The 8,327-nt window shown below is 37.5% G+C and overlaps 1 long non-coding RNA gene across 1 annotated transcript; it reads left to right on the top strand.

The window, feature by feature from the left end:
• Window positions 1–262: 262 nt before the first annotated feature.
• Window positions 263–6,073, top strand: LOC311424726. The gene is made up of 3 exons (XR_014686171.1): window positions 263–468; window positions 1,362–1,537; window positions 5,738–6,073. It is a non-coding gene; the product is annotated as an uncharacterized lncRNA (long non-coding RNA).
• The last annotated feature ends 2,254 nt before the right edge of the window (window positions 6,074–8,327 follow it).

Genomic DNA, 8,327 nt, shown 5'->3' with positions numbered 1-8,327 from the left:
ATGTGATGGGTTTTATTCCTTAATAAATTTTTAAGTCATTAACAATAAAAAGACATTTAATTTCTATTTCTGCTCTAGCAAATTTCTCTGAAATTTTATGTGTTCAGCCTCATCACATTTTTCCAGTTCACATTTTCTCCTCTTTCCAGAACCTTGTGGAGAACTTAGTGCAAAATATTTAGATAGTAATCAATGTCAAGTGGCCTTAAATTGAATGGCACTGTCAGTTGTGACTGATTAAATTGCCAGCAGCCATTGTGTCAGCAAAATATCCCTGTCAGTTACAAAGCAGCCACTGACCAGCTGACCAAGGAGATAAGTCTGTTAAAACATCCAGTGTTTTAGCAGCTGGAAAAACATTGAGGAATGCCTGACAGTCAGGAAAAAAGAAGTTCATGCTGCATGCATTGCTAAATTGGTAATTGCTACCATTTCAGCAGTGGACTCAATAAGCATCGAAAAGATCAGGTAGGGAGAAAGAAAAGAGGATAAGCTCTTTGAATTCCTCTCATTTAAATTAGACTCAGGCCATAGCTGTCTGTATCTGAGGGTTACAGTTGTGATATAATTCTGTCATTTGACAAAGACTTCTGAAAATTCTATTATATTTTTCAAAAAACCTGGAAGGAATTAAGCACATAAATACAGCTAAAAAGAAGCAGAAGTTATGTGTTTAATTATTTTCAGGTCAAAGAAATTTATGGACTAAACTGAAAACATATAAATGTGTTTGGTTTAGGTAGACAAAACAATGCAAAACTGATAAACCAAATCCAATGTTGTTTTCACTTCCTTCAAAGGACAACATGATTTTCTACTTCAAATTTCCCTAGGCATGTGTCTTTGGGTATTTCCATCTCTGTATGCTCCAGTCTGAGCACATTTTCATATCTACATCCTTTGTTAGAGATTACAGACACGATCTTACATGGAAGCACAAGGCAGGACTGTCCCTGTCTGCACGAGTATTGCAAGCAAAGTGGCCATGGTTCAGCTTGAGCAATCTGGCTTTTGGGATCCTGCGTCCATTTCAGAAGAACAGATTTTACAAGGGGATTACAAACTCAGGGTAGTCAGCAGCCTGTCACAGCACTCTGCCTGCAGCAACAGCAATAAATCACTTTAAAGCACAGCAGAAAGGAATTCCACCTTGCATAAAAGATATTCCTTCACCCTTGCACTTTTTCTCATGAAAACAAGCAGTATGTGCTGTTAAAGTATCTGTGTGACTCACTGTGGGCACCTGGGCACCTACCCTAAGGAGGCAATCTCTTTCCGTGGACAGAGACTAAGATTATAGCCCAACAAGATATCCCTGTGCTAACTTTTTTATATTATCTGGTTAAGTTGTACCTACTCAGATCCTGTTCTGTGTCAGACATCTCTTCACTGAGGACACTGCTGGAAAGGTCTCCAAATGGAGATTCTCTAATCCTAAATTGTAGCCCCTGAGCTACATGGTCAGATCTCCTTCTACACCATTTCTCTACTCTTCAGGGAGCAACTTGATGTCAGACGCTTAACACAGGAACACCAGGTTTGTGCTGGGTTTAAGGAGAGGTTTAAGAATATCTACCATGTGACAAGAAGGGACTTTTCTGAAATAATTATAATAATAATTATAATTAATAATTATAATTTCCTGCAATTGATTATAAGCAATCACATTACATAAATCTCTTTAGAAATGTCAGCTCCACCTTCCAGCTAGTCAGATTTGGAACTACATATATATACCAGATCCATTGCAGAATCTGCTCCTCTCATATTTTTCTTCTAAAAAACAAAGAGCATGGAGACAGGTAAGGATATTACAGACCAAAATGTGGGAAGGAATAGTAGTAGAAATTAAGGAAGAACAACTCTCATTCCTTTTACACTGCATTGTTTTTCATTTAAGCTTGCCCTTTAGTCCTACTGAAGATTATTCGTTATAGTTTGTATTTGATTTGGCACTCAGGTTGTAGAGTTCATAACATGGGAGTTCAAAACCAAGTGGCAACACAGCTACTTATTGTGCGATAACTAAAAGAAGAAACTGGACAGAGTTAACAGTACATGTCTGAAATGCTTATGAGAGACACACCCAGAGGGAAAAGCTGTGCAGTGGTATAGCAACTCTCCATGCATATGCATGGAGTGTATGTGAGGTGCTGGGATGTAATAATGGGGGAACTACACTAAGACAGTAGGACTTAAACTTTCAAAATCAAAATGAACTATTTGGGCATTGTATAAATGAAACTTACATAGAATTCTGTTTTCCATCCTCAGACAAAGGTCAGTAACATATCTTGAATTGGTAAGGAACCAGGCTGATCTTTTGCTCAGCCCTACTCTCTCAATCCTAAACAAAAATACTAGATTATCAGTCTCCCATTCCTCCTTCCTTCCCCCCATAAAAATAAAATTAAAAAAAAAAAAAAAGGATTTTAAATGCCAAATGAAGGTTGACTGTGTGCAATTAAGATGAATGGATTCAGCCAAATTGTGGAATCCAAAAGCTAAACCCTTTTCAGGATCCAAACAACACTAACAACTACTCAGGCCACTTTCACTGTGTAACTACACACAGTGCAATAGTGCATACAAAAATCCCATCCAAATGCACAGCTTCACTTCAGACTCTGTCTTGCCTCTGATAAGCTACACTGGTCTGCATGCCCAAGAATCTTGGTTTGCCAAGGGGGACCAGCAGCTCTCCAACCCTCCCTGTGCATGTACATGTATTCCTGTTTACAAAGTATGCGAATGTAGGCAAATTCTGCAGTTACCCATTGCCCTCTTCAGCCTGGGGGTGAGAAGTGCAGAAGGTGTTCATTAAACTTTGAACGATATACAGGTGCCTCTGAATTAAGTAAGTACATCCATGTGGGAAGCTACATGGTGGAATAATGGAGGTTGGAGCAGGAATAACTTCTGCTGATGAAGCCCTGAATAATGTCATGGCTTATTTCTGTTGCAATTTCAAAGCTGGAATATGTTCTACTAAAAGCTCCATGCATTTTTTTAGCTTGGGATTTTTGAGAATCCTACACATCTCTGTACCCACGCTTTACATGCATGCACTCAGAAACACCTACCAAGTATATACTTAGATCTTTGAGTGGATTATGCTATTTTAACATCTGCAGACTATATAAAAACACGGGTTGAAACAGAATGCTAACTTAAATAGAAAAGAAGGAATTAGGAAGCACAGTTCTAGAGGGTTAGCAGACTGTTAGTAGCAGTTCTTTTCTTTTTTACTAATTTCAAAATTTTAAAAAGCAGACCAAATTAAATTTTAAAGTAAGATGTCCTTCCAAGCAAATGATGAGTAAGCTTTTTGGACGGTGCTTGACAATGATTCTCTATTTTCTCTACTTGCTTTTTTTAGCATTTGAAATTTTCTAGTCAAAGGAGCATTTTGAGGAATTTCTCACAAAAAGAAATAGAAATTAAAAAATGAGAATGTAATTAAGGGGTACATAAATATCAAGTAAAAAGAGGGAAAGAGCCGCAATTATTATATTTTTCTTCACCCATTGATTATGTCATCAAAGATAATTTCTGTTTACTTTCTTCCCTTCTGTGAAACATTAGAAAATGGGGCTTCTTGCTCATGTCTAATATATTTCACATATGAGCCATTATTGTGATCTTTATATCATACTTTGGCATAATTTGGAAGAAGCTAATTTATTTTCTGGATGCATAACAATTCCCCCAGATAGGTGCCATTAGATTGCCGAGGGTCAGTTGTTGCTCCCTTTAACCTTGCATTTGGAAGTTTAGATGATTCAAAGGACAGACATACTTACACATAATCAGTCAGGCAGAGAATTACTGAAACAGATCTGAAACAGCTTTCCACCCTGATCTGTATTTCACAGAGTTAAATGTGCTAACACCATAAAACAGAGTTATCAGGTTTATGTGTGTAGAACCCTGTGTAAGTCAAGCCTCTTTGATTTAGATCCTGTGTTCAAAGTAAATTAAAAAAAAAAATCATTTTGTTCAAACTATGGCCTGAAAATTACAGTCTAATGCTCATGTTGAAAAGTTAAATTAGATACCAGCTCCAAAAATCTGGCAGAGTCTTAGTCATGAAAGTTTAACAGGAGGAAAGATGAGTGAGTAGTAGGAGATGTATTACCATCCTGACCCTGTGGAATGACAAACTAGTGTATTTTGATGACTTAAGCTTGTCAGGTCTAAAATAAAGCAAAGCAACTAAAGAACTCTGTGATGGAAGAAGTGATGGAGAAGTACTGGACATGGATTCCTATTTGGCTGCTTTTTTTTTTTTTTTTTTTTTTTCTTTTTCCGTAATTACTGTTTCATTTGAAAAAAAAAATCTAATTTGATTTCAAAATGGTGGAACACTTTCTTGAAAGCATATATACAGTTGTTAAAGAGACTGTTTCATATCACTGTAATGCCTGCTATACAAGTACTGCAATGAACCTACCACATTGTTATAATAAGAGACACTGAAAAACAACTGCATGTTTCAGCAGAAACTCAATAAAAATCACACTTTGATTATTTTCTACATTTCATTCCATATTAGTAGCAAACCAAAAGAAATAAATTTTTCCTTTTTTTTTTTTTTTTTTAAATGCAAAATACAGATAGAAATTTAATGTGCTGAATCAATCAAAAATGAAAGAAAACAAGTCAGTGTGTACTTGAAATTTTACTTTGCTACAGTAGCTGACAACATAATCACACTGACAACAGTTCTAACAGTCTGCAAATTTCTGGGCATTAAGCATATATTCATTTTTCACTTCAAAATAATTAATAATCTGATCTTATTTGTTCTTTGGTTTAAGCCATGCAGCTCCTCTGAACACTCCAAAACAGCAAAATAAATTCTTCTTTCTCTTCACTATCTCAGCAAATTTAATAGGGTTTCATATTAAAGTTACTGCCTTAAGGGTATCAGATTGCTCATTCACCAAAAAAGCATCTCATGTCCTCAGCTGAAAATCTTATTAAACATAATGAAGTAGCAATCAATCCCTTTATGATGTACAGAGCTATTTTTCACCAAAGGAAAAAAAAAAAAAAAAAAAAAAAAAAAGCAACCTACCCTTCAGTGTCGTGCCAAATAATACATATGGCTGTTACTTCACAATTTCCTTTTTCATATAATTAGAAGAATTATGTCAGAAGAAACCTCTGAAAACCACCTTGTCCAAACTCCTTCTCAAAGTAGGTTTGACTTCAGAGTTAGACCAAGTTGTTCAGGACTTTGTCCAATGAGTTTCCAAAATCTCCAAGGACAGAGGATCCACAGCCTCTTTGACCAACTCTCTTCTGTACTTGGCCACCTTCATCATGAAAAATTTTCTGTGACCATTGCTTCTTGTCCTCTCATTGTGCCTCCTTAAAAAGTCTGACTCCATCTGTATTTAACTCCCCCAGAGACAGTGAAGACTGCAGAGATACCCCAAACTTAGACTTCCTCCTGAGAGTCATAGACTTTGCAGACACTTCAGGTGATTTAGCTCCCTAACCACTATAGTGACCCTCCACTGGACTGTCTTCAGATTATCCTTTCCTATATAGGACAGAGGGTAGCAAAAGTAGACACAGCTCCAGACATGGCCTCACAACTGCCATGCAGAGGATAATAATCACTTTCTTTGACCTACTGTTTATGCTTTTGCCAGTGTAGCCCAGCATGTTTAGCCTTTATTGTCATAAATGCATGATGCTGACTCATGTTCATCTTGCTGTCCTCCAGGACCCTGGGTTCCTCTGTACCATGGGACACTGCTGCATGAGATTGTTCTGCTCCACATTCAGGGCTCTACATCAGTCTTTACTGAACATCATAAGGTTCTTCTCAGCCCATTCTTCCAGCTTTTCAAGGTTCCTACAAATGGCAGATGTTCTCAACATCACAATTTTGTATAATCCATGAACTTGTTGAGGGTACATTCGCTCCTGTTGTCCAGACTGGTGATGAAAACACTAAACAGTTTTGAGCCCTATATTAACCCCCAAGGAATACTATATTTCATATGCTACCACTTAGATTTTAACCACTGTCTGGTAGTGCTTTGAGCCCAATGGTCTAGTTAGTTTTTCACCCAGGTACTCCATCTACCCCTCCAGTCTGTAATTTGGCTACAAGGTTACCATGGGACACTATTTCAAGGGGCTTGGAAAGCCAAGATGAATGACATGCTCTACTCTCCCTTTGTCTACACAGCTACTCTTTTATTACAGAAAGCAACCGGGCCAGTCAGACATTATTTGTACTAGGAAAATCTACGTTGACTGCTTCCTGAACAATTTTTTGTTCTTTTGCATGGAAATAGCTTCCATGAAGACTGTCCCCATAATTGTCACTGGGACTGAGTTGAGGCTGACCCTCCTGTCATTACTGTCCTGTTTCTTACTCTTTTCCTGAAGGTGGACAGACTTCAGAACACCCCCCTGATTGCCAAACACTTTGAAGAACATTATAAATGGGCCTCACAGTAATATTGACAAAACCTGAGTTTCAACCTGTCCATCCCCAGGGAGTTATTTGTGTTCAGTTTGCTCAGTCTTCCACCATGGCTAACCATACAGACTAACTAAGAATTAATTTCCAGAACAAAGGCAAATAAAACACTGAGTATCTCCACCTTTTTCATGTTCCTCATAAAGTTATACACCCCATTCAGTACTAGACCTCAATTTCCATGTTTCTCCTCTGTTGCTGAAGTATCAGTTGGACCTTTCTAGTTGTGCATCACATTCTCAGCTGCAGCTGAGATTTGACTTTCTTTGTATCATCCTTGTCTGCCTGGTCAGCTTAGCCAGGAGGTACCCTTTCACTTTGTCTGGTCTTCTGCTCAACTGGCTGCACATCAGGATGGAGTGCTCTTGTGCTTTGAGAAGGTTGTTCTTGAAGATCAACCAGCAATCCTTGGCCCCTTTAAGCTCCATGGCAGCCTCCCATGACTATCAGTTTCCAGAACAAACCAAGGTTCACTCTTTTGTAGTCCATGGTCATTATTTTGATAGCTGTTTTCCTCATGTTCTTCAGCTCTATTATCTCATGGTCACTACAACCAAGGCTACCATTGCTTTTCACATCCCCAGCAAGCTCCTTCCTATTCATGAGTAACTGATCTAGCAGAGCACCTCTTTCAGCCAGTGTATCCAGCAACTTGGTCACAAAATTATCTGTAGAACTTTCTTGTTTCTGACATTTATCTCTCCTCCCGACAACAGAGATCTAGAGAACCCTAAAGTCATAGGGTCACACTAATTTGTCCACCTCTACTTTGTCTAGTTCAATCAAATATGAAATTGTCTTTAGCCATTTCTATGCAACAGAATCAGATACAGAGCATCAACTTTCCTCATATGAATTCTTTAGGTTGTATGTTTACTTGTAATGTCAGTTTGGGAGGTATGTTTCAGCTCAATCAAAAATTGTGTTTGATGCAATAATTCCTGGAACTGAAAGTCTGCATTATATGGTGTTAATGGGAAATCAAATGAGGTGAATAGAATGATCCCTTGAAGCCTTATAAATCAATTACTTAGAGGACATGGAGAAATTATTTATTTAAAATAAGAATCATATTAGCCTTCCAGCAGTGTTCAAGCCAAAACTCAAGTGACATAGAAAAACATTATTTATTCTCTTTAATATCAGAACTGCTTTATCCTTGCCAAAATCTAAAGAAAGGCCATCAATCTTTCAAGAAAAAATATTGTTCTTGTTTCACATATTTCTGGTGCAAATGAAAGCAATCAGTAGAAACCTCACAGAAAGATTCACAATTGTTCTCAAACAACCCTCTGCACTATTGAGTGCTTGTCCTAACTCTGTTATAGATTTAAAGAAAGCAGAAATTAAGCAAATATAGTTTTCCTACTAGCACTGTCCAATATGACACATTCCCAATTAAGCTAGGTAGCTAGAGCAGTGGGGTCATACAGACCCCACTACAACACACCCACTTACCTGTACGGCTGATTTGCATCCAGAGGCACTTTATTGTTTCAGGATTTGGCATTTTGACTAATATCATTAAGCTATGGAATTCTGCAGATGCAGCTTTGATTAAAGTATAAAGGTTATCCCCATTTCCATTTCTTCTTCACTGTGTGCTTTCATAATGGCTATTTTTTTCTCCTTTCAGAAAAAAAAAAAAAAAAAAGAAAAAAGAAAAAAAGTTGTTAGACACTAGTTTATTCCCTTGCTAAATTTAATGGGCTTCAGCAATAGTCTGTTTGAAACTGAAATTTCAGCTCAACTGCAGCATCCTTCATCTAACAACATAATCAGAGATGTGCTGCTTTAATTTTCTGTTGATACTGGAAAAATG

Source organism: Aythya ferina (genome assembly GCF_964211825.1).
Source record: "Aythya ferina genome assembly, chromosome: 1".
Classification (NCBI taxonomy): Eukaryota; Metazoa; Chordata; class Aves; order Anseriformes; family Anatidae; genus Aythya; species Aythya ferina.
The sequence above is the reverse complement of the archived record's forward strand: the minus strand, read 5'-3'. Positions and strand labels throughout refer to the sequence as shown.